Source organism: Camellia sinensis, chromosome 14 (assembly GCF_055761805.1).
Source record: "Camellia sinensis isolate YWXY chromosome 14, ASM5576180v1, whole genome shotgun sequence".
In the NCBI taxonomy this organism is placed as follows: Eukaryota; Viridiplantae; Streptophyta; class Magnoliopsida; order Ericales; family Theaceae; genus Camellia; species Camellia sinensis.
The window spans coordinates 123,381,580-123,409,251 of record NC_138974.1 but is presented as its reverse complement, the minus strand read 5'-3'; positions in this window follow the sequence as shown (position 1 = coordinate 123,409,251).

Genomic DNA, 27,672 nt, shown 5'->3' with positions numbered 1-27,672 from the left:
ATATCTGCCCCCGTGCGGGAGAATCCGTATAGGTGTTCGAGTGTTCGAACCGTAATGCGCAAGAAATGGTTTGTAAACCCCATATTTACATATCTGCCCCCGTGCGGGAGAATCCGTATAGGTGTTCGAGTGTTCGAACCGTAATGCGCAAGAAATGGTATGTAAACCCCGTATTTACATGTCTGCCACTGTGCAGGAGAATCTGTATAGGTGTTCGAGTGTTCGATCCGTAATGCGCAAGAAATGGTATGTAAACCCCGTATTTACATATCTGCCACTGTGGAGGAGAATCCGTATAGGTGTTCGAGTGTTCGAACCGTAATGCGCAAGAAATGGTATGTAAACCCCGTATTTACATATCTGCCACTGTGCAGGAGAATCCGTATAGGTGTTCGAGTGTTCGAACCGTAATGCGCAAGAAATGGTATGTAAACCCCGTATTTACATATCTGCCACTGTGCAGGAGAATCCGTATAGGTGTTCGAGTGTTCGATCCGTAATGCGCAAGAAATGGTATGTAAACCCCGTATTTACATATCTGCCACTGTGCAGGAGAATCCGTATAGGTGTTCGAGTGTTCGAACCGTAATGCACAAGAAATGGTATGTAAACCCCGTATTTACATATCTGCCACTGTGCAGGAGAATCCGTATAGGTGTTCGAGTGTTCGATCCGTAATGCGCAAGAAATGGTATGTAAACCCCGTATTTACATATCTGCCACTGTGCAGGACAATCCGTATAGGTGTTCGAGTGTTCGAACCGTAATGCGCAAGAAATGGTATGTAAACCCCGTATTTACATATCTGCCACTGTGCAGGAGAATCTGTATAGGTGTTCGAGTGTTCAAACCGTAATGCGCAAGAAATGGTACGTAAACCCCGTATTTACATATCTGCCACTGTGCAGGAGAATCCGTATAGGTGTTCGAGTGTTCGATCCGTAATGCGCAAGAAATGGTATGTAAACCCCATATTTACATATCTGCCACTGTGCAGGAGAATCCGTATAGGTGTTCGAGTGTTCGAACCGTAATGCGCAAGAAATGGTATGTAAACCCCATATTTACATATCTGCCACTGTGCGGGAGAATCCGTATAGGTGTTCGAGTGTTCGAACCGTAATGCGCAAGAAATGGTATGTAAACCCCGTATTTACATATCTGCCACTGTGCAGGAGAATCCGTATAGGTGTTCGAGTGTTCGAACCGTAATGCGCAAGAAATGGTATGTAAACCCCGTATTTACATATCTGCCACTGTGCAGGAGAATCCGTATAGGTGTTCGAGTGTTTGAACCGTAATGCGCAAGAAATGGTATGTAAACCCCGTATTTACATATCTGCCACTGTGCAGGAGAATCCGTGTAGGTGTTCGAGTGTTCCATCCGTAATGCGCAAGAAATGGTATGTAAACCCCGTATTTACATATCTGCCACTGTGCAGGAGAATCCGTATAGGTGTTCGAGTGTTCGAACCGTAATGCACAAGAAATGGTATGTAAACCCCGTATTTACATATCTGCCACTGTGCAGGAGAATCCGTATAGGTGTTCGAGTGTTCGATCCGTAATGCGCAAGAAATGGTATGTAAACCCCGTATTTACATATCTGCCACTGTGCAGGAGAATCCGTATAGGTGTTCGAGTGTTCAAACCGTAATGCGCAAGAAATGGTACGTAAACCCCGTATTTACATATCCGCCACTGTGCAGGAGAATCCGTATAGGTGTTCGAGTGTTCGATCCGTAATGCGCAAGAAATGGTATGTAAACCCCATATTTACATATCTGCCACTGTGCAGGAGAATCCGTATAGGTGTTCTAGTGTTCGAACCGTAATGCGCAAGAAATGGTATGTAAACCCCGTATTTACATATCTGCCACTGTGCAGGAGAATCCGTATAGGTGTTCAAGTGTTCGAACCGTAATGCGCAAGAAATGGTAAGTAAACCCCGTATTTACATATCTGTCACTGTGCGGGAGAATCCGTATAGGTGTTCGAGTGTTCGAACCGTAATGCGCAAGAAATGGTTTGTAAATCCCTTATTTACATATCTGCCCCCGTGCGGGAGAATCCGTATAGGTGTTCGAGTGTTCGAACCGTAATGCGCAAGAAATGGTATGTAAACCCCGTATTTACATATCTGCCACTGTGCAGGAGAATCCGTATAGATGTTCGAGTGTTCGAACCGTAATGCGCAAGAAATGGTATGTAAACCCCGTATTTACATATCTGCCACTGTGCAGGAGAATCCGTATAGGTGTTCAAGTGTTCGAACCGTAATGCGCAAGAAATGGCAAGTAAACCCCGTATTTACATATCTGTCACTGTGCGGGAGAATCCGTATAGGTGTTCGAGTGTTCGAACCGTAATGCGCAAGAAATGGTATGTAAACCCCGTATTTACATATCTGCCACTGTGCAGGAGAATCCGTATAGGTGTTCGAGTGTTCAAACCGTAATGCGCAAGAAGTGGTATATAAACCCCGTATTTACATATCTGCCACGGTGCAGGAGAATCCGTATAGGTGTTCGAGTGTTCGATCCGTAATGCGCAAGAAATGGTATGTAAACCCCATATTTACATATCTGCCACTGTGCAGGAGAATCCGTATAGGTGTTCGAGTGTTCGAACCGTAATGCGCAAGAAATGGTATGTAAACCCCGTATTTACATATCTGCCACTGTGCAGGAGAATCCGTATAGGTGTTCAAGTGTTCGAACCGTAATGCGCAAGAAATGGTAAGTAAACCCCGTATTTACATATCTGTCACTGTGCGGGAGAATCCGTATAGGTGTTCGAGTGTTCGAACCGTAATGCGCAAGAAATGGTTTGTAAACCCCATATTTACATATCTGCCCCCGTGCGGGAGAATCCGTATAGGTGTTCGAGTGTTCGAACCGTAATGCGTAAGAAATGGTATGTAAACCCCGTATTTACATATCAGCCACTGTGCAGGAGAATCCGTACAGGTGTTCGAGTGTTCGATCCGTAATGCGCAAGAAATGGTATGTAAACCCCGTATTTACATATCTGCCACTGTGGAGGAGAATCCGTATAGGTGTTCGAGTGTTCGAACCGTAATGCGCAAGAAATGGTATGTAAACCCCGTATTTACATATCTGCCACTGTGCAGGAGAATCCGTATAGGTGTTCGAGTGTTCGAGCCGTAATGCGCAAGAAATGGTATGTAAACCCCGTATTTACATATCTGCCACTGTGCAGGAGAATCCGTATAGGTGTTCAAGTGTTCGAACCGAAATGCGCAAGAAATGGCAAGTAAACCCCGTATTTACATATCTGTCACTGTGCGGGAGAATCCGTATAGGTGTTCGAGTGTTCGAACCATAATGCGCAAGAAATGGTATGTAAACCCCGTATTTACATATCTGCCACTGTGCAGGAGAATCCGTATAGGTGTTCGAGTGTTCAAACCGTAATGCGCAAGAAGTGGTATGTAAACCCCGTATTTACATATCTGCCACTGTGGAGGAGAATCCGTATAGGTGTTCGAGTGTTCGATCCGTAATGCGCAAGAAATGGTATGTAAACCCCATATTTACATATCTGCCACTGTGCAGGAGAATCCGTATAGGTGTTCGAGTGTTCGAACCGTAATGCGCAAGAAATGGTATGTAAACCCCGTATTTACATATCTGCCACTGTGCAGGAGAATCCGTATAGGTGTTCAAGTGTTCGAACCGTAATGCGCAAGAAATGGTAAGTAAACCCCGTATTTACATATCTGTCACTGTGCGGGAGAATCCGTATAGGTGTTCGAGTGTTCGAACCGTAATGCGCAAGAAATGGTTTGTAAACCCCATATTTACATATCTGCCCCCGTGCGGGAGAATCCGTATAGGTGTTCGAGTGTTCGAACCGTAATGCGCAAGAAATGGTATGTAAACCCCGTATTTACATATCTGCCACTGTGCAGGAGAATCCGTATAGGTGTTCGAGTGTTCGATCCGTAATGCGCAAGAAATGGTATGTAAACCCCGTATTTACATATCTGCCACTGTGGAGGAGAATCCGTATAGGTGTTCGAGTGTTCGAACCGTAATGCGCAAGAAATGGTATGTAAACCCCGTATTTACATATCTGCCACTGTGCAGGAGAATCCGTATAGGTGTTCGAGTGTTCGAACCGTAATGCGCAAGAAATGGTATGTAAACCCCGTATTTACATATCTGCCACTGTGCAGGAGAATCCGTATAGGTGTTCGAGTGTTCGAACCGTAATGCGCAAGAAATGGTATGTAAACCCCGTATTTACATATCTGCCACTGTGCAGGAGAATCCGTATAGGTGTTCGAGTGTTCAAACCGTAATGCGCAAGAAATGGTATGTAAACCCCGTATTTACATATCTGCCACTGTGCAGGAGAATCCGTATAGGTGTTCGAGTGTTCGAACCGTAATGCACAAGAAATGGTATGTAAACCCCGTATTTACATATCTGCCACTGTGCAGGAGAATCCGTAAAGGTGTTCGAGTGTTCGATCCGTAATGCGCAAGAAATGGTATGTAAACCCCGTATTTACATATCTGCCACTGTGCAGGACAATCCGTATAGGTGTTCGAGTGTTCGAACCGTAATGCGCAAGAAATGGTATGTAAACCCCGTATTTACATATCTGCCACTGTGCAGGAGAATCCGTATAGGTGTTCAACTGTTCGAACCGTAATGCGCAAGAAATGGTAAGTAAACCCCGTATTTACATATCTGTCACTGTGCGGGAGAATCCGTATAGGTGTTCGAGTGTTCGAACCGTAATGCGCAAGAAATGGTTTGTAAACCCCATATTTACATATCTGCCCCCGTGCGGGAGAATCCGTATAGGTGTTCGAGTGTTCGAACCGTAATGCGCAAGAAATGGTATGTAAACCCCGTATTTACATATCTGCCACTGTGCAGGAGAATCCGTATAGGTGTTCGAGTGTTCGATCCGTAATGCGCAAGAAATGGTATGTAAACCCCGTATTTACATATCTGCCACTGTGGAGGAGAATCCGTATAGGTGTTCGAGTGTTCGAACCGTAATGCGCAAGAAATGGTATGTAAACCCCGTATTTACATATCTGCCACTGTGCAGGAGAATCCGTATAGGTGTTCGAGTGTTCGAACCGTAATGCGCAAGAAATGGTATGTAAACCCCGTATTTACATATCTGCCACTGTGCAGGAGAATCCGTATAGGTGTTCGAGTGTTCGAACCGTAATGCGCAAGAAATGGTATGTAAACCCCGTATTTACATATCTGCCACTGTGCAGGAGAATCCGTATAGGTGTTCGAGTGTTCAAACCGTAATGCGCAAGAAATGGTATGTAAACCCCGTATTTACATATCTGCCACTGTGCAGGAGAATCCGTATAGGTGTTCGAGTGTTCGAACCGTAATGCACAAGAAATGGTATGTAAACCCCGTATTTACATATCTGCCACTGTGCAGGAGAATCCGTAAAGGTGTTCGAGTGTTCGATCCGTAATGCGCAAGAAATGGTATGTAAACCCCGTATTTACATATCTGCCACTGTGCAGGACAATCCGTATAGGTGTTCGAGTGTTCGAACCGTAATGCGCAAGAAATGGTATGTAAACCCCGTATTTACATATCTGCCACTGTGCAGGAGAATCCGTATAGGTGTTCGAGTGTTCGAACCGTAATGCGCAAGAAATGGTAAGTAAACCCCGTATTTACATATCTGCCACTGTGCGGGAGAATCCGTATAGGTGTTCGAGTGTTCGATCCGTAATGCGCAAGAAACGGTATGTAAACCCTGTATTTACATATCTGCCACTGTGCAGGAGAATCCGTATAGGTGTTCGAGTGTTCGAACCGTAATGCGCAAGAAATGATATGTAAACCCCGTATTTACATATCTGCCACTGTGCAGGAGAATCCGTATAGGTGTTCGAGTGTTCCATCCGTAATGCGCAAGAAATGGTATGTAAACCCCGTATTTACATATCTGCCACTGTGCGGGAGAATCCGTATAGGTGTTCGAGTGTTCGAACCGTAATGCGCAAGAAATGGTATGTAAACCCCGTATTTACATATCTGCCACTGTGCTGGAGAATCCGTATAGGTGTTCGAGTGTTCGATCCGTAATGCGCAAGAAATGGTATGTAAACCCCGTATTTACATATCTGCCACTGTGCAGGTGAATCCGTATAGGTGTTCAAGTGTTCGAACCGTAATGCGCAAGAAATGGCAAGTAAACCCCGTATTTACATATCTGTCACTGTGCGGGAGAATCCGTATAGGTGTTCGAGTGTTCGAACCGTAATGCGCAAGAAATGGTATGTAAACCCCGTATTTACATATCTGCCACTGTGCAGGAGAATCCGTATAGGTGTTCGAGTGTTCAAACCGTAATGCGCAAGAAGTGGTATGTAAACCCCGTATTTACATATCTGCCACGGTGCAGGAGAATCCGTATAGGTGTTCGAGTGTTCGATCCGTAATGCGCAAGAATTGGTATGTAAACCCCATATTTACATATCTGCCACTGTGCAGGAGAATCCGTATAGGTGTTCGAGTGTTCGAACCGTAATGCGCAAGAAATGGTATGTAAACCCCGTATTTACATATCTGCCACTGTGCAGGAGAATCCGTATAGGTGTTCAAGTGTTCGAACCGTAATGCGCAAGAAATGGTAAGTAAACCCCGTATTTACATTTCTGTCACTGTGCGGGAGAATCCGTATAGGTGTTCGAGTGTTCGAACCGTAATGCGCAAGAAATGGTTTGTAAACCCCATATTTACATATCTGCCCCCGTGCGGGAGAATCCGTATAGGTGTTCGAGTGTTCGAACCGTAATGCGCAAGAAATGGTATGTAAACCCCGTATTTACATATCTGCCACTGTGCAGGAGAATCCGTATAGGTGTTCAAGTGTTCGAACCGTAATGCGCAAGAAATGGCAAGTAAACCCCGTATTTACATATCTGTCACTGTGCGGGAGAATCCGTATAGGTGTTCGAGTGTTCGAACCGTAATGCGCAAGAAATGGTATGTAAACCCCGTATTTACATATCTGCCACTGTGCAGGAGAATCCGTATAGGTGTTCGAGTGTTCAAACCGTAATGCGCAAGAAGTGGTATGTAAACCCCGTATTAACATATCTGCCACGGTGCAGGAGAATCCGTATAGGTGTTCGAGTGTTCGATCCGTAATGCGCAAGAAATGGTATGTAAACCCCATATTTACATATCTGCCACTGTGCAGGAGAATCCGTATAGGTGTTCGAGTGTTCGAACCGTAATGCGCAAGAAATGGTATGTAAACCCCGTATTTACATATCTGCCACTGTGCAGGAGAATCCGTATAGGTGTTCAAGTGTTCGAACCGTAATGCGCAAGAAATGGTAAGTAAACCCCGTATTTACATATCTGTCACTGTGCGGGATAATCCGTATAGGTGTTCGAGTGTTCGAACCGTAATGCGCAAGAAATGGTTTGTAAACCCCATATTTACATATCTGCCCCCGTGCGGGAGAATCCGTATAGGTGTTCGAGTGTTCGAACCGTAATGCGCAAGAAATGGTATGTAAACCCCGTATTTACATATCAGCCACTGTGCAGGAGAATCCGTATAGGTGTTCGAGTGTTCGATCCGTAATGCGCAAGAAATGGTATGTAAACCCCGTATTTACATATCTGCCACTGTGGAGGAGAATCCGTATAGGTGTTCGAGTGTTCGAACCGTAATGCGCAAGAAATGGTATGTAAACCCCGTATTTACATATCTGCCACTGTGCAGGAGAATCCGTATAGGTGTTCGAGTGTTCGAACCGTAATGCGCAAGAAATGGGATGTAAACCCCCTATTTACATATCTGCCACTGTGCAGGAGAATCCGTATAGGTGTTCAAGTGTTCGAACCGTAATGCGCAAGAAATGGCAAGTAAACCCCGTATTTACATATCTGTCACTGTGCGGGAGAATCCGTATAGGTGTTCGAGTGTTCGAACCGTAATGCGCAAGAAATGGTATGTAAACCCCGTATTTACATATCTGCCACTGTGCAGGAGAATCCGTATAGGTGTTCAAGTGTTCAAACCGTAATGCGCAAGAAGTGGTATGTAAACCCCGTATTTACATATCTGCCACTGTGGAGGAGAATCCGTATAGGTGTTCGAGTGTTCGATCCGTAATGCGCAAGAAATGGTATGTAAACCCCATATTTACATATCTGCCACTGTGCAGGAGAATCCGTATAGGTGTTCGAGTGTTCGAACCGTAATGCGCAAGAAATGGTATGTAAAGCCCGTATTTACATATCTGCCACTGTGCAGGAGAATCCGTATAGGTGTTCAAGTGTTCGAACCGTAATGCGCAAGAAATGGTAAGTAAACCCCGTATTTACATATCTGCCACTGTGCGGGAGAATCCGTATAGGTGTTCGAGTGTTCGAACCGTAATGCGCAAAAATGGTTTGTAAACCCCGTATTTATATATCTGCCACTGTGCTGGAGAATCCGTATAGGTGTTCGAGTGTTCGAACCGTAATGCGCAAGAAATGGTATGTAAACCCCGTATTTACATATCTGCCACTGTGCAGAAGAATCCGTATAGGTGTTCGAGTGTTCAAACCCTAATGCGTGAGAAATGGTAAGTAAACGCCGTATTTACATATCTGCCACTGAGCTGGAGAATCCGTATAGGTGTTCGAGTGTTCGAACCGTAATGCGCAAGAAATGGTATGTAAACCCCGTATTTACATATCTGTCACTGTGCAGGAGAATCCGTATAGGTGTTCGAGTGTTCGAACCGTAATGCGCAAGAAATGGTATGTAAACCCCGTATTTACATATCTGCCACTGTGCGGGAGAATCCGTATATGTGTTCGAGTGTTCGAACCGTAATGCGTAAGAAATGGTATGTAAACCCCGTATTTACATATCTGCCACTGTGCAGAAGAATCCGTATAGGTGTTCGAGTGTTCAAACCCTAATGCGTGAGAAATGGTAAGTAAACCCCGTATTTACATCTCTGCCACTGAGTTGGAGAATCTGTATAGGTGTTCGAGTGTTCGAACCGTAATGCGCAAGAAATGGTTTGTAAACACCATATTTACATATCTGCCCCCGTGCGGGAGAATCCGTATAGGTGTTCGAATGTTCGAACCGTAATGCGCAAGAAATGGTATGTAAACCCCGTATTTACATATCTGCCACTGTGCAGAAGAATCCGTATAGGTGTTCGAGTGTTCGAACCCTAATGCGTGAGAAATGGTAAGTAAACGCCGTATTTACATATCTGCCACTGAGCTGGAGAATCCGTATAGGTGTTCGAGTGTTCGAACCGTAATGCGCAAGAAATGGTATGTAAACCCCGTATTTACATATCTGCCACTGTGCAGGAGAATCCGTATAGGTGTTCGAGTGTTCGAACCGTAATGCGCAAGAAATGGTATGTAAACCCCGTATTTCCATATCTGCCACTGTGCAGGAGAATCCGTATAGGTGTTCGAGTGTTCGAACCGTAATGCGCAAGAAATGGTATGTAAACCCCGTATTTACATATCTGCCACTGTGCAGGAGAATCCGTATAGGTGTTCAAGTGTTCGAACCGTAATGCGCAAGAAATGGTAAGTAAACCCCGTATTTACATATCTGCCACTGTGCGGGAGAATCCGTATAGGTGTTCGAGTGTTCGAACCGTAATGCGTAAGAAATGGTATGTAAACCCCGTATTTACATATCTGCCACTGTGCAGAAGAATCCGTATAGGTGTTCGAGTGTTCAAAACCTAATGCGTGAGAAATGGTAAGTAAACCCCGTATTTACATATCTGCCACTGTGCGGGAGAATCCGTATAGGTGTTCGAGTGTTCGAACCGTAGTGCGCAAGAAATGGTATGTAAACCACGTATTTACATATCTGCCACTGTGCGGGAGAATCCGTATAGGTGTTCGAGTGTTCGAACCGTAATGCGCAAGAAATGGTATGTAAACCCCGTATTTACATATCTGCCACTGTGCAGGAGATTCCGTATAGGTGTTCGAGTGTTCGAACCGTAATGCGCAAGAAATGGTATGTAAAGCTCGTATTTACATATCTGCCACTGTGCAGGAGAATCCGTATAGGTGTTCAAGTGTTCGAACCGTAATGCGCAAGAAATGGTAAGTAAACCCCGTATTTACATATCTGCCACTGTGCAGGAGAATCCATATAGGTGTTCGAGTGTTCGAACCGTAATGCGCAAGAAATGGTAAGTAAACCCCGTATTTACATATCTGCCACTGTGCGGGAGAATCCGTATTGGTGTTCGAGTGTTCGAAACGTAATGCGTAAGAAATGGTATGTAAACCCCGTATTTACATATCTGCCACTGTGCAGAAGAATCCGTATAGGTGTTCGAGTGTTCAAACCCTAATGCGTGAGAAATGGTAAGTAAACCCCGTATTTACATATCTGCCACTGTGCGGGAGAATCTGTATAGTTGTTCGAGTGTTCGAACCGTAATGCGCAAGAAATGGTTTGTAAACCCCGTATTTACATATCTGCCACTGTGCGGGAGAATTCGTATAGGTGTTCGAGTGTTCGAACCGTAATGCGCAAGAAATGGTATGTAGCCCCGTATTTACATATCTGCCACTGTGCAGGAGAATCCGTTTAGGTGTTCGAGTGTTCGAACCGTAATGCGCAAGAAATGGTATGTAAAGCCCGTATTTACATATCTGCCACTGTGCAGGAGAATCCGTATAGGTGTTCAAGTGTTCGAACCGTAATGCGCAAGAAATGGTAAGTAAAGCCCGTATTTACATATCTGCCACTGTGCGGGAGAATCCGTATAGGTGTTCGAGTGTTCGAACCGTAATGCGCAAGAAATGGTTTGTAAACCCCGTATTTATATATCTGCCACTGTGCTGGAGAATCCGTATAGGTGTTCGAGTGTTCGAACCGTAATGCGCAAGAAATGGTATGTAAACCCCGTATTTACATATCTGCCACTGTGCAGAAGAATCCGTATAGGTGTTCGAGTGTTCAAACCCTAATGCGTGAGAAATGGTAAGTAAACGCCGTATTTACATATCTGCCACTGAGCTGGAGAATCCGTATAGGTGTTCGAGTGTTCGAACCGTAATGCGCAAGAAATGGTATGTAAACCCCGTATTTACATATCTGTCACTGTGCAGGAGAATCCGTATAGGTGTTCGAGTGTTCGAACCGTAATGCGCAAGAAATGGTATGTAAACCCCGTATTTACATATCTGCCACTGTGCGGGAGAATCCGTATATGTGTTCGAGTGTTCGAACCGTAATGCGTAAGAAATGGTATGTAAACCCCGTATTTACATATCTGCCACTGTGCAGAAGAATCCGTATAGGTGTTCGAGTGTTCAAACCCTAATGCGTGAGAAATGGTAAGTAAACCCCGTATTTACATCTCTGCCACTGAGTTGGAGAATCTGTATAGGTGTTCGAGTGTTCGAACCGTAATGCGCAAGAAATGGTTTGTAAACACCATATTTACATATCTGCCCCCGTGCGGGAGAATCCGTATAGGTGTTCGAATGTTCGAACCGTAATGCGCAAGAAATGGTATGTAAACCCCGTATTTACATATCTGCCACTGTGCAGAAGAATCCGTATAGGTGTTCGAGTGTTCGAACCCTAATGCGTGAGAAATGGTAAGTAAACGCCGTATTTACATATCTGCCACTGAGCTGGAGAATCCGTATAGGTGTTCGAGTGTTCGAACCGTAATGCGCAAGAAATGGTATGTAAACCCCGTATTTACATATCTGCCACTGTGCAGGAGAATCCGTATAGGTGTTCGAGTGTTCGAACCGTAATGCGCAAGAAATGGTATGTAAACCCCGTATTTCCATATCTGCCACTGTGCAGGAGAATCCGTATAGGTGTTCGAGTGTTCGAACCGTAATGCGCAAGAAATGGTATGTAAACCCCGTATTTACATATCTGCCACTGTGCAGGAGAATCCGTATAGGTGTTCAAGTGTTCGAACCGTAATGCGCAAGAAATGGTAAGTAAACCCCGTATTTACATATCTGCCACTGTGCGGGAGAATCCGTATAGGTGTTCGAGTGTTCGAACCGTAATGCGTAAGAAATGGTATGTAAACCCCGTATTTACATATCTGCCACTGTGCAGAAGAATCCGTATAGGTGTTCGAGTGTTCAAAACCTAATGCGTGAGAAATGGTAAGTAAACCCCGTATTTACATATCTGCCACTGTGCGGGAGAATCCGTATAGGTGTTCGAGTGTTCGAACCGTAGTGCGCAAGAAATGGTATGTAAACCACGTATTTACATATCTGCCACTGTGCGGGAGAATCCGTATAGGTGTTCGAGTGTTCGAACCGTAATGCGCAAGAAATGGTATGTAAACCCCGTATTTACATATCTGCCACTGTGCAGGAGATTCCGTATAGGTGTTCGAGTGTTCGAACCGTAATGCGCAAGAAATGGTATGTAAAGCTCGTATTTACATATCTGCCACTGTGCAGGAGAATCCGTATAGGTGTTCAAGTGTTCGAACCGTAATGCGCAAGAAATGGTAAGTAAACCCCGTATTTACATATCTGCCACTGTGCAGGAGAATCCATATAGGTGTTCGAGTGTTCGAACCGTAATGCGCAAGAAATGGTAAGTAAACCCCGTATTTACATATCTGCCACTGTGCGGGAGAATCCGTATTGGTGTTCGAGTGTTCGAAACGTAATGCGTAAGAAATGGTATGTAAACCCCGTATTTACATATCTGCCACTGTGCAGAAGAATCCGTATAGGTGTTCGAGTGTTCAAACCCTAATGCGTGAGAAATGGTAAGTAAACCCCGTATTTACATATCTGCCACTGTGCGGGAGAATCTGTATAGTTGTTCGAGTGTTCGAACCGTAATGCGCAAGAAATGGTTTGTAAACCCCGTATTTACATATCTGCCACTGTGCGGGAGAATTCGTATAGGTGTTCGAGTGTTCGAACCGTAATGCGCAAGAAATGGTATGTAGCCCCGTATTTACATATCTGCCACTGTGCAGGAGAATCCGTTTAGGTGTTCGAGTGTTCGAACCGTAATGCGCAAGAAATGGTATGTAAAGCCCGTATTTACATATCTGCCACTGTGCAGGAGAATCCGTATAGGTGTTCAAGTGTTCGAACCGTAATGCGCAAGAAATGGTAAGTAAAGCCCGTATTTACATATCTGCCACTGTGCGGGAGAATCCGTATAGGTGTTCGAGTGTTCGAACCGTAATGCGCAAGAAATGGTTTGTAAACCCCGTATTTATATATCTGCCACTGTGCTGGAGAATCCGTATAGGTGTTCGAGTGTTCGAACCGTAATGCGCAAGAAATGGTATGTAAACCCCGTATTTACATATCTGCCACTGTGCAGAAGAATCCGTATAGGTGTTCGAGTGTTCAAACCCTAATGCGTGAGAAATGGTAAGTAAACGCCGTATTTACATATCTGCCACTGAGTTGGAGAATCCGTATATGTGTTCGAGTGTTCGAACCGTAATGCGCAAGAAATGGTTTGTAAACCCCATATTTACATATCTGCCCCCGTGCGGGAGAATCCGTATAGGTGTTCGAGTGTTCGAACCGTAATGCGCAAGAAATGGTATGTAAACCCCGTATTTACATATCTGCCACTGTGCAGAAGAATCCGTACAGGTGTTCGAGTGTTCGAACCCTAATGCGTGAGAAATGGTAAGTAAACGCCGTATTTACATATCTGGCACTGAGCTGGAGAATCCGTATAGGTGTTCGAGTGTTCGAACCGTAATGCGCAAGAAATGGTATGTAAACCCCGTATTTACATATCTGCCACTGTGCAGGAGAATCCGTATAGGTGTTCGAGTGTTCGAACCGTGATGCGCAAGAAATGGTATGTAAACCCCGTATTTACATATCTGCCACTGTGCAGGAGAATCCGTATAGGTGTTCGAGTGTTCGAACCGTAATGCGCAAGAAATGGTATGTAAACCCCGTATTTACATATCTGCCACTGTGCAGGAGAATCCGTATAGGTGTTCAAGTGTTCGAACCGTAATGCGCAAGAAATGGTAAGTAAACCCCGTATTTACATATCTGCCACTGTGCGGGAGAATCCGTATAGGTGTTCGAGTGTTCGAACCGTAATGCGTAAGAAATGGTATGTAAACCCCGTATTTACATATCTGCCACTGTGCAGAAGAATCCGTATAGGTGTTCGAGTGTTCAAAACCTAATGCGTGAGAAATGGTAAGTAAACCCCGTATTTACATATCTGCCACTGTGCCGGAGAATCCGTATAGGTGTTCGAGTGTTCGAACCGTAATGCGCAAGAAATGGTATGTAAACCACGTATTTACATATCTGCCACTGTGCGGGAGAATACGTATAGGTGTTCGAGTGTTCGAACCGTAATGCGCAAGAAATGGTATGTAAACCCCGTATTTACATATCTGCCACTGTGCAGGAGAATCCGTATAGGTGTTCGAGTGTTCGAACCGTAATGCGCAAGAAATGGTATGTAAAGCTCGTATTTACATATCTGCCACTGTGCAGGGGAATCCGTTTAGGTGTTCAAGTGTTCGAACCGTAATGCGCAAGAAATGGTAAGTAAACCCCGTATTTGCATATCTGCCACTGTGCAGGAGAATCCATATAGGTGTTCGAGTGTTCGAACCGTAATGCGCAAGAAATGGTAAGTAAACCCCGTATTTACATATCTGCCACTGTGCGGGAGAATCCGTATAGGTGTTCGAGTGTTCGAACCGTAATGCGTAAGAAATGGTATGTAAACCCCGTATTTACATATCTGCCACTGTGCAGAAGAATCCGTATAGGTGTTCGAGTGTTCAAACCCTAATGCGTGAGAAATGGTAAGTAAACCCCGTATTTACATATCTGCCACTGTGCGGGAGAATCTGTATAGTTGTTCGAGTGGTCGAACCGTAATGCGCAAGAAATGGTTTGTAAACCCCGTATTTAATATCTGCCACTGTGCGGGAGAATTCGTATAGGTGTTCGAGTGTTCGAACCGTAATGCGCAAGAAATGGTATGTAAACCCCGTATTTACATATCTGCCACTGTGCAGGAAAATCCGTTTAGGTGTTCGAGTGTTCGAACCGTAATGCGCAAGAAATGGTATGTAAAGCCCGTATTTACATATCTGCCACTGTGCAGGAGAATCCGTATAGGTGTTCAAGTGTTCGAACCGTAATGCGCAAGAAATGGTAAGTAAACCCCGTATTTACATCTCTGCCACTGTGCGGGAGAATCCGTATAGGTGTTCGAGTGTTCGAACCGTAATGCGCAAGAAATGGTTTGTAAACCCCGTATTTATATATCTGCCACTGTGCTGGAGAATCCGTATAGGTGTTCGAGTGTTCGAACCGTAATGCGCAAGAAATGGTATGGAAACCCCGTATTTACATATCTGCCACTGTGCAGAAGAATCCGTATAGGTGTTCGAGTGTTCAAACCCTAATGCGTGAGAAATGGTAAGTAAACGCCGTATTTACATATCTGCCACTGAGTTGGAGAATCCGTATAGGTGTTCGAGTGTTCGAACCGTAATGCGCAAGAAATGGTTTGTAAACCCCATATTTACATATCTGCCCCCGTGCGGGAGAATCCGTATAGGTGTTCGAGTGTTCGAACCGTAATGCGCAAGAAATGGTATGTAAACCCCGTATTTACATATCTGCCACTGTGCAGAAGAATCCGTATAGGTGTTCGAGTGTTCGAACCCTAATGCGTGAGAAATGGTAAGTAAACGCCGTATTTACATATCTGCCACTGAGCTGGAGAATCCGTATAGGTGTTCGAGTGTTCGAACCGTAATGCGCAAGAAATGGTATGTAAACCCCGTATTTACATATCTGCCACTGTGCAGGAGAATCCGTATAGGTGTTCGAGTGTTCGAACCGTGATGTGCAAGAAATGGTATGTAAACCCCGTATTTACATATCTGCCACTGTGCAGGAGAATCCGTATAGGTGTTCGAGTGTTCGAACCGTAATGCGCAGGAAATGGTATGTAAACCCCGTATTTACATATCTGCCACTGTGCAGGAGAATCCGTATAGGTGTTCAAGTGTTCGAACCGTAATGCGCAAGAAATGGTAAGTAAACCCCGTATTTACATATCTGCCACTGTGCGGGAGAATCCGTATAGGTGTTCGAGTGTTCAAACCCTAATGCGTGAGAAATGGTATGTAAACCCCGTATTTACATATCTGCCACTGTGCGGGAGAATCTGTATAGTTGTTCGAGTGGTCGAACCGTAATGCGCAAGAAATGGTTTGTAAACCCCGTATTTAATATCTGCCACTGTGCGGGAGAATTCGTATAGGTGTTCGAGTGTTCGAACCGTAATGCGCAAGAAATGGTATGTAAACCCCGTATTTACATATCTGCCACTGTGCAGGAGAATCCGTTTAGGTGTTCGAGTGTTCGAACCGTAATGCGCAAGAAATGGTATGTAAAGCCCGTATTTACATATCTGCCACTGTGCAGGAGAATCCGTATAGGTGTTCAAGTGTTCGAACCGTAATGCGCAAGAAATGGTAAGTGAACCCCGTATTTACATCTCTGCCACTGTGCGGGAGAATCCGTATAGGTGTTCGAGTGTTCGAACCGTAATGCGCAAGAAATGGTTTGTAAACCCCGTATTTATATATCTGCCACTGTGCTGGAGAATCCATATAGGTGTTCGAGTGTTCGAACCGTAATGCGCAAGAAATGGTATGGAAACCCCGTATTTACATATCTGCCACTGTGCAGAAGAATCCGTATAGGTGTTCGAGTGTTCAAACCCTAATGCGTGAGAAATGGTAAGTAAACGCCGTATTTACATATCTGCCACTGAGTTGGAGAATCCGTATAGGTGTTCGAGTGTTCGAACCGTAATGCGCAAGAAATGGTTTGTAAACCCCATATTTACATATCTGCCCCCGTGCGGGAGAATCCGTATAGGTGTTCGAGTGTTCGAACCGTAATGCGCAAGAAATGGTATGTAAACCCCGTATTTACATATCTGCCACTGTGCAGAAGAATCCGTATAGGTGTTCGAGTGTTCGAACCCTAATGCGTGAGAAATGGTAAGTAAACGCCGTATTTACATATCTGCCACTGAGCTGGAGAATCCGTATAGGTGTTCGAGTGTTCGAACCGTAATGCGCAAGAAATGGTATGTAAACCCCGTATTTACATATCTGCCACTGTGCAGGAGAATCCGTATAGGTGTTCGAGTGTTCGAACCGTGATGTGCAAGAAATGGTATGTAAACCCCGTATTTACATATCTGCCACTGTGCAGGAGAATCCGTATAGGTGTTCGAGTGTTCGAACCGTAATGCGCAGGAAATGGTATGTAAACCCCGTATTTACATATCTGCCACTGTGCAGGAGAATCCGTATAGGTGTTCAAGTGTTCGAACCGTAATGCGCAAGAAATGGTAAGTAAACCCCGTATTTACATATCTGCCACTGTGCGGGAGAATCCGTATAGGTGTTCGAGTGTTCGAACCGTAATGCGTAAGAAATGGTATGTAAACCCCGTATTTACATATCTGCCACTGTGCAGAAGAATCCGTATAGGTGTTCGAGTGTTCAAAACCTAATGCGTGAGAAATGGAAAGTAAACCCCGTATTTACATATCTGCCACTTTGCGGGAGAATCCGTATAGGTGTTCGAGTGTTCGAACCGTAATGCGCAAGAAATGGTATGTAAACCACGTATTTACATATCTGCCACTGTGCGGGAGAATCCGTATAGGTGTTCGAGTGTTCGAACCGTAATGCGCAAGAAATGGTATGTAAACCCCGTATTTACATATCTGCCACTGTGCAGGAGAATCCGTATAGGTGTTCGAGTGTTTGAACCGTAATGCGCAAGAAATGGTATGTAAAGCTCGTATTTACATATCTGCCACTGTGCAGGAGAATCCGTATAGGTGTTCAAGTGTTCGAACCGTAATGCGCAAGAAATGGTAAGTAAACCCCGTATTTACATATCTGCCACTGTGCAGGAGAATCCATATAGGTGTTCGAGTGTTCGAACCGTAATGCGCAAGAAATGGTAAGTAAACCTCGTATTTACATATCTGCCACTGTGCGGGAGAATCCGTATAGGTGTTCGAGTGTTCGAACCGTAATGCGTAAGAAATGGTATGTAAACCCCGTATTTACATATTTGCCACTGTGCAGAAGAATCCGTATAGGTGTTCGAGTGTTCAAACCCTAATGCGTGAGAAATGGTAAGTAAACCCCGTATTTTCATATCTGCCACTGTGCGGGAGAATCTGTATAGTTGTTCGAGTGTTCGAACCGTAATGCGCAAGAAATGGTTTGTAAACCCCGTATTTACATATCTGCCACTGTGTAGGAGAATCCGTTTAGGTGTTCGAGTGTTCGAACCGTAATGCGCAAGAAATGGTATGTAAAGCCCGTATTTACATATCTGCCACTGTGCAGGAGAATCCGTATAGGTGTTCAAGTGTTCGAACCGTAATGCGCAAGAAATGGTAAGTAAACCCCGTATTTACATATCTGCCACTGTGCGGGAGAATCCGTATAGGTGTTCGAGTGTTCGAACCGTAATGCGCAAGAAATGGTTTGTAAACCCCGTATTTATATATCTGCCACTGTGCTGGAGAATCCGTATAGGTGTTCGAGTGTTCGAACCGTAATGCGCAAGAAATGGTATGGAAACCCCGTATTTACATATCTGCCACTGTGCAGAAGAATCCGTATAGGTGTTCGAGTGTTCAAACCCTAATGCGTGAGAAATGGTAAGTAAACGCCGTATTTACATATCTGCCACTGAGTTGGAGAATCCGTATAGGTGTTCGAGTGTTCGAACCGTAATGCGCAAGAAATGGTTTGTAAACCCCATATTTACATATCTGCCCCCGTGCGGGAGAATCCGTATAGGTGTTCGAGTGTTCGAACCGTAATGCGCAAGAAATGGTATGTAAACCCCGTATTTACATATCTGCCACTGTGCAGAAGAATCCGTATAGGTGTTCGAGTGTTCGAACCCTAATGCGTGAGAAATGGTAAGTAAACGCCGTATTTACATATCTGCCACTGAGCTGGAGAATCCGTATAGTTGTTCGAGTGTTCGAACCGTAATGCGCAAGAAATGGTATGTAAACCCCGTATTTACATATCTGCCACTGTGCAGGAGAATCCGTATAGGTGTTCGAGTGTTCGAACCGTGATGTGCAAGAAATGGTATGTAAACCCCGTATTTACATATCTGCCACTGTGCAGGAGAATCCGTATAGGTGTTCGAGTGTTCGAACCGTAATGCGCAGGAAATGGTATGTAAACCCCGTATTTACATATCTGCCACTGTGCAGGAGAATCCGTATAGGTGTTCAAGTGTTCGAACCGTAATGCGCAAGAAATGGTAAGTAAACCCCGTATTTACATATCTGCCACTGTGCGGGAGAATCCGTATAGGTGTTCGAGTGTTCGAACCGTAATGCGTAAGAAATGGTATGTAAACCCCGTATTTACATATCTGCCACTGTGCAGAAGAATCCGTATAGGTGTTCGAGTGTTCAAAACCTAATGCGTGAGAAATGGAAAGTAAACCCCGTATTTACATATCTGCCACTTTGCGGGAGAATCCGTATAGGTGTTCGAGTGTTCGAACCGTAATGCGCAAGAAATGGTATGTAAACCACGTATTTACATATCTGCCACTGTGCGGGAGAATCCGTATAGGTGTTCGAGTGTTCGAACCGTAATGCGCAAGAAATGGTATGTAAACCCCGTATTTACATATCTGCCACTGTGCAGGAGAATCCGTATAGGTGTTCGAGTGTTTGAACCGTAATGCGCAAGAAATGGTATGTAAAGCTCGTATTTACATATCTGCCACTGTGCAGGAGAATCCGTATAGGTGTTCAAGTGTTCGAACCGTAATGCGCAAGAAATGGTAAGTAAACCCCGTATTTACATATCTGCCACTGTGCAGGAGAATCCATATAGGTGTTCGAGTGTTCGAACCGTAATGCGCAAGAAATGGTAAGTAAACCTCGTATTTACATATCTGCCACTGTGCGGGAGAATCCGTATAGGTGTTCGAGTGTTCGAACCGTAATGCGTAAGAAATGGTATGTAAACCCCGTATTTACATATTTGCCACTGTGCAGAAGAATCCGTATAGGTGTTCGAGTGTTCAAACCCTAATGCGTGAGAAATGGTAAGTAAACCCCGTATTTTCATATCTGCCACTGTGCGGGAGAATCTGTATAGTTGTTCGAGTGTTCGAACCGTAATGCGCAAGAAATGGTTTGTAAACCCCGTATTTACATATCTGCCACTGTGTAGGAGAATCCGTTTAGGTGTTCGAGTGTTCGAACCGTAATGCGCAAGAAATGGTATGTAAAGCCCGTATTTACATATCTGCCACTGTGCAGGAGAATCCGTATAGGTGTTCAAGTGTTCGAACCGTAATGCGCAAGAAATGGTAAGTAAACCCCGTATTTACATATCTGCCACTGTGCGGGAGAATCCGTATAGGTGTTCGAGTGTTCGAACCGTAATGCGCAAGAAATGGTTTGTAAACCCCGTATTTATATATCTGCCACTGTGCTGGAGAATCCGTATAGGTGTTCGAGTGTTCGAACCGTAATGCGCAAGAAATGGTATGGAAACCCCGTATTTACATATCTGCCACTGTGCAGAAGAATCCGTATAGGTGTTCGAGTGTTCAAACCCTAATGCGTGAGAAATGGTAAGTAAACGCCGTATTTACATATCTGCCACTGAGTTGGAGAATCCGTATAGGTGTTCGAGTGTTCGAACCGTAATGCGCAAGAAATGGTTTGTAAACCCCATATTTACATATCTGCCCCCGTGCGGGAGAATCCGTATAGGTGTTCGAGTGTTCGAACCGTAATGCGCAAGAAATGGTATGTAAACCCCGTATTTACATATCTGCCACTGTGCAGAAGAATCCGTATAGGTGTTCGAGTGTTCGAACCCTAATGCGTGAGAAATGGTAAGTAAACGCCGTATTTACATATCTGCCACTGAGCTGGAGAATCCGTATAGGTGTTCGAGTGTTCGAACCGTAATGCGCAAGAAATGGTATGTAAACCCCGTATTTACATATCTGCCACTGTGCAGGAGAATCCGTATAGGTGTTCGAGTGTTCGAACCGTGATGTGCAAGAAATGGTATGTAAACCCCGTATTTACATATCTGCCACTGTGCAGGAGAATCCGTATAGGTGTTCGAGTGTTCGAACCGTAATGCGCAGGAAATGGTATGTAAACCCCGTATTTACATATCTGCCACTGTGCAGGAGAATCCGTATAGGTGTTCAAGTGTTCGAACCGTAATGCGCAAGAAATGGTAAGTAAACCCCGTATTTACATATCTGCCACTGTGCGGGAGAATCCGTATAGGTGTTCGAGTGTTCGAACCGTAATGCGTAAGAAATGGTATGTAAACCCCGTATTTACATATCTGCCACTGTGCAGAAGAATCCGTATAGGTGTTCGAGTGTTCAAAACCTAATGCGTGAGAAATGGAAAGTAAACCCCGTATTTACATATCTGCCACTTTGCGGGAGAATCCGTATAGGTGTTCGAGTGTTCGAACCGTAATGCGCAAGAAATGGTATGTAAACCACGTATTTACATATCTGCCACTGTGCGGGAGAATCCGTATAGGTGTTCGAGTGTTCGAACCGTAATGCGCAAGAAATGGTATGTAAACCCCGTATTTACATATCTGCCACTGTGCAGGAGAATCCGTATAGGTGTTCGAGTGTTTGAACCGTAATGCGCAAGAAATGGTATGTAAAGCTCGTATTTACATATCTGCCACTGTGCAGGAGAATCCGTATAGGTGTTCAAGTGTTCGAACCGTAATGCGCAAGAAATGGTAAGTAAACCCCGTATTTACATATCTGCCACTGTGCAGGAGAATCCATATAGGTGTTCGAGTGTTCGAACCGTAATGCGCAAGAAATGGTAAGTAAACCTCGTATTTACATATCTGCCACTGTGCGGGAGAATCCGTATAGGTGTTCGAGTGTTCGAACCGTAATGCGTAAGAAATGGTATGTAAACCCCGTATTTACATATTTGCCACTGTGCAGAAGAATCCGTATAGGTGTTCGAGTGTTCAAACCCTAATGCGTGAGAAATGGTAAGTAAACCCCGTATTTTCATATCTGCCACTGTGCGGGAGAATCTGTATAGTTGTTCGAGTGTTCGAACCGTAATGCGCAAGAAATGGTTTGTAAACCCCGTATTTACATATCTGCCACTGTGCAGGAGAATCCGTTTAGGTGTTCGAGTGTTCGAACCGTAATGCGCAAGAAATGGTATGTAAAGCCCGTATTTACATATCTGCCACTGTGCAGGAGAATCCGTATAGGTGTTCAAGTGTTCGAACCGTAATGCGCAAGAAATGGTAAGTAAACCCCGTATTTACATATCTGCCACTGTGCGGGAGAATCCGTATAGGTGTTCGAGTGTTCGAACCGTAATGCGCAAAAATGGTTTGTAAACCCCGTATTTATATATCTGCCACTGTGCTGGAGAATCCGTATAGGTGTTCGAGTGTTCGAACCGTAATGCGCAAGAAATGGTATGTAAACCCCGTATTTACATATCTGCCACTGTGCAGAAGAATCCGTATAGGTGTTCGAGTGTTCAAACCCTAATGCGTGAGAAATGGTAAGTAAACGCCGTATTTACATATCTGCCACTGAGTTGGAGAATCCGTATAGGTGTTCGAGTGTTCGAACCGTAATGCGCAAGAAATGGTTTGTTAACCCCATATTTACATATCTGCCCCCGTGCGGGAGAATCCGTATAGGTGTTCGAGTGTTCGAACCGTAATGCGCAAGAAATGGTATGTAAACCCCGTATTTACATATCTGCCACTGTGCAGAAGAATCCGTATAGGTGTTCGAGTGTTCGAACCCTAATGCGTGAGAAATGGTAAGTAAACGCCGTATTTACATATCTGCCACAGAGCTGGAGAATCCGTATAGGTGTTCGAGTGTTCGAACCGTAATGCGCAAGAAATGGTATGTAAACCCCGTATTTACATATCTGCCACTGTGCAGGAGAATCCGTATATTTGTTCGAGTGTTCGAACCGTAATGCGCAAGAAATGGTATGTAAACCCCGTATTTACATATCTGCCACTGTGCAGGAGAATCCGTATAGGTGTTCGAGTGTTCGGACCGTAATGCGCAAGAAATGGTATGTAAACCCCGTATTTACATATCTGCCACTGTGCAGAAGAATCCGTATAGGTGTTCGAGTGTTCAAAACCTAATGCGTGAGAAATGGTAAGTAAACCCCGTATTTACATCTCTGCCACTGTGCGGGAGAATCCGTATAGGTGTTCGAGTGTTCGAACCGTAATGCGGAAGAAATGGTATGTAAACCCCGTATTTACATATCTGCCACTGTGCAGGAGAATCCGTTTAGGTGTTCGAGTGTTCGAACCGTAATGCGCAAGAAATGGTATGTAAAGCCCGTATTTATATATCTGCCACTGTGCAGGAGAATCCGTATAGGTGTTCAAGTGTTCGAACCGTAATGCGCAAGAAATGGTAAGTAAACCCCGTATTTACATATCTGCCACTGTGCGGGAGAATCCGTATATGTGTTCGAGTGTTCGAACCGTAATGCGCAAGAAATGGTTTGTAAACCTTGTATTTATATATCTGCCACTGTGCTGGAGAATCCGTATAGGTGTTCGAGTGTTCGAACCGTAATGCGCAAGAAATGGTATGTAAACCCCGTATTTACATATCTGCCACTGTGCAGAAGAATCCGTATAGGTGTTCGAGTGTTCAAACCCTAATGCGTGAGAAATTGTAAGTAAATGCCGTATTTACATATCTGCCACTGAGTTGGAGAATCCGTATAGGTGTTCGAGTGTTCGAACCGTAATGCGCAAGAAATGGTTTGTAAACCCCGTATTTACATATCTGCCACTGTGCAGGAGAATCCGTATAGGTGTTCGAGTGTTCGGACCGTAATGCGCAAGAAATGGTATGTAAACCCCGTATTTACATATCTGCCACTGTGCAGAAGAATCCGTATAGGTGTTCGAGTGTTCAAAACCTAATGCGTGAGAAATGGTAAGTAAACCCCGTATTTACATCTCTGCCACTGTGCGGGAGAATCCGTATAGGTGTTCGAGTGTTCGAACCGTAATGCGGAAGAAATGGTATGTAAACCCCGTATTTACATATCTGCCACTGTGCAGGAGAATCCGTTTAGGTGTTCGAGTGTTCGAACCGTAATGCGCAAGAAATGGTATGTAAAGCCCGTATTTACATATCTGCCACTGTGCAGGAGAATCCGTATAGGTGTTCAAGTGTTCGAACCGTAATGCGCAAGAAATGGTAAGTAAACCCCGTATTTACATATCTGCCACTGTGCGGGAGAATCCGTATATGTGTTCGAGTGTTCGAACCGTAATGCGCAAGAAATGGTTTGTAAACCTTGTATTTATATATCTGCCACTGTGCTGGAGAATCCGTATAGGTGTTCGAGTGTTCGAACCGTAATGCGCAAGAAATGGTATGTAAACCCCGTATTTACATATCTGCCACTGTGCAGAAGAATCCGTATAGGTGTTCGAGTGTTCAAACCCTAATGCGTGAGAAATTGTAAGTAAATGCCGTATTTACATATCTGCCACTGAGTTGGAGAATCCGTATAGGTGTTCGAGTGTTCGAACCGTAATGCGCAAGAAATGGTTTGTAAACCCCGTATTTACATATCTGCCACTGTGCAGGAGAATCCGTATAGGTGTTCGAGTGTTCGAACCGTAATGCGCAAGAAATGGTATGTAAACCCCGTATTTAGAAATCTGCCACTGTGCAGGAGAATCCGTATAGGTGTTCAAGTGTTCGAACCGTAATGCGCAAGAAATGGTAAGTAAACCCCGTATTTACATATCTGCCACTGTGCGGGAGAATCCGTATAGGTGTTCGAGTGTTCGAACCGTAATGCGCAAGAAATGGTTTGTAAACCCCATATTTACATATCTGCCACTGTGCGGGAGAATCCGTATAGGTGTTCGAGTGTTCGAACCGTAATGCGCAAGAAATGGTATGTAAACCCCGTATTTACATATCTGCCACTGTGCAGAAGAATCCGCATAGGTGTTCGAGTGTTCGAACCCTAACGCGTGAGAAAAGGTAAGTAAACGCCGTATTTACATATCTGCCACTGTGCTGGAGAATCTGTATAGGTGTTCGATTGTTCGAACCGTAATGCAGAAGAAATGGTATGTAAACCCCGTATTTACATATCTGCCACTGTGCAGGAGAATCAGCATAGGTGTTCGTGTGTTCGAACCATAATGCGCAAAAAATGGTATGTAAACCCCGTATTTACATATCTGCCACTGTGCTGGAGAATCCGTATAGGTGTTCGAGTGTTCGAACCGTAATGCGCAAGAAATGGTATGCAAACCCCGTATTTACATATCTGCCACTGTGCAGGAGAATCCGTATAGGTGTTCGAGTGTTCAAACCGTAATGCGCAAGAAATGGTATGTAAACCCCGTATTTACATATCTGCCACTGTGCGGGAGAATCCGTATAGGTGTTCGAGTGTTCGAACCGTAATGCGTAAGAAATGGTATGTAAACCCCGTATTTACATATCTGCCACTGTGCAGAAGAATCCGTATAGGTGTTCGAGTGTTCAAACCCTAATGCGTGAGAAATGGTAAGTAAACCCCGTATTTACATATCTGCCACTGTGCGGGAGAATCCGTATAGGTGTTCGAGTGTTCGAACCGTAATGCGCAAGAAATGGTTTGTAAACCCCGTATTTACATATCTGCCACTGTGCGGGAGAATTCGTATAGGTGTTCGAGTGTTCGAACCGTAATGCGCAAGAAATGGTATGTAAACCCCGTATTTACATATCTGCCACTGTGCAGGAGAATCCGTTTAGGTGTTCGAGTGTTCGAACCGTAATGCGCAAGAAATGGTATGTAAAGCCCGTATTTACATATCTGCCACTCTGCAGGAGAATCCGTATAGGTGTTCAAGTGTTCGAACCGTAATGCGCAAGAAATGGTAAGTAAAGCCCGTATTTACATATCTGCCACTGTGCGGGAGAATCCGTATAGGTGTTCGAGTGTTCGAACCGTAATACGCAAGAAATGGTTTGTAAACCCCGTATTTATATATTTGCCACTGTGTTGGAGAATCCGTATAGGTGTTCGAGTGTTCGAACCGTAATGCGCAAGAAATGGTATGTAAACCCCGTATTTACATATCTGCCACTGTGCAGAAGAATCCGTATAGGTGTTCGAGTGTTCAAACCCTAATGCGTGAGAAATGGTATGTAAACCCCGTATTTACATATCTGCCACTGAGTTGGAGAATCCGTATAGGTGTTCGAGTGTTCGAACCGTAATGCGCAAGAAATGGTTTGTAAACCCCATATTTACATATCTGCCCCCGTGCGGGAGAATCCGTATAGGTGTTCGAGTGTTCGAACCGTAATGCGCAAGAAATGGTATGTAAACCCCGTATTTAGAAATCTGCCACTGTGCAGGACAATCCATATAGGTGTTCAAGTGTTCGAACCGTAATGCGCAAGAAATGGTAAGCAAACCCCGTATTTACATATCTGCCACTGTGCGGGAGAATCCGTATAGGTGTTCGAGTGTTCGAACCGTAATGCGCAAGAAATGGTTTGTAAACTCCATATTTACATATCTGCCACTGTGCGGGAGAATCCGTATAGGTGGTCGAGTGTTCGAACCGTAATGCGCAAGAAATGGTATGTAAACCCCGTATTTACATATCTGCCACTGTGCAGAAGAATCCGTATAGGTGTTCGAGTGTTCGAACCCTAACGCGTGAGAAAAGGTAAGTAAACGCCGTATTTACATATCTGCCACGGTGCTGGAGAATCTGTATAGGTGTTCGATTGTTCGAACCGTAATGCAGAAGAAATGGTATGTAAACCCCGTATTTACATATCTGCCACTGTGCAGGAGAATCAGCATAGGTGTTCGTGTGTTCGAACCATAATGCGCAAAAAATGGTATGTAAACCCCGTATTTACATATCTGCCACTGTGCTAGAGAATCCGTATAGGTGTTCGAGTGTTCGAACCGTAATGCGCAAGAAATGGTATGCAAACCCCGTATTTACATATCTGCCACTGTGCAGGAGAATCCGTATAGGTGTTCGAGTGTTCAAACCGTAATGCGCAAGAAATGGTATGTAAACCCCGTATTTACATATCTGCCACTGTGCGGGAGAATCCGTATAGGTGTTCGAGTGTTCGAACCGTAATGCGTAAGAAATGGTATGTAAACCCCGTATTTACATATCTGCCACTGTGCAGAAGAATCCGTATAGGTGTTCGAGTGTTCAAACCCTAATGCGTGAGAAATGGTAAGTAAACCCCGTATTTACATATCTGCCACTGTGCGGGAGAATCCGTATAGGTGTTCGAGTGTTCGAACCGTAATGCGCAAGAAATGGTTTGTAAACCCCGTATTTACATATCTGCCACTGTGCGGGAGAATTCGTATAGGTGGTCGAGTGTTCGAACCGTAATGCGCAAGAAATGGTATGTAAACCCCGTATTTACATATCTGCCACTGTGCAGGAGAATCCGTTTAGGTGTTCGAGTGTTCGAACCGTAATGCGCAAGAAATGGTATGTAAAGCCCGTATTTA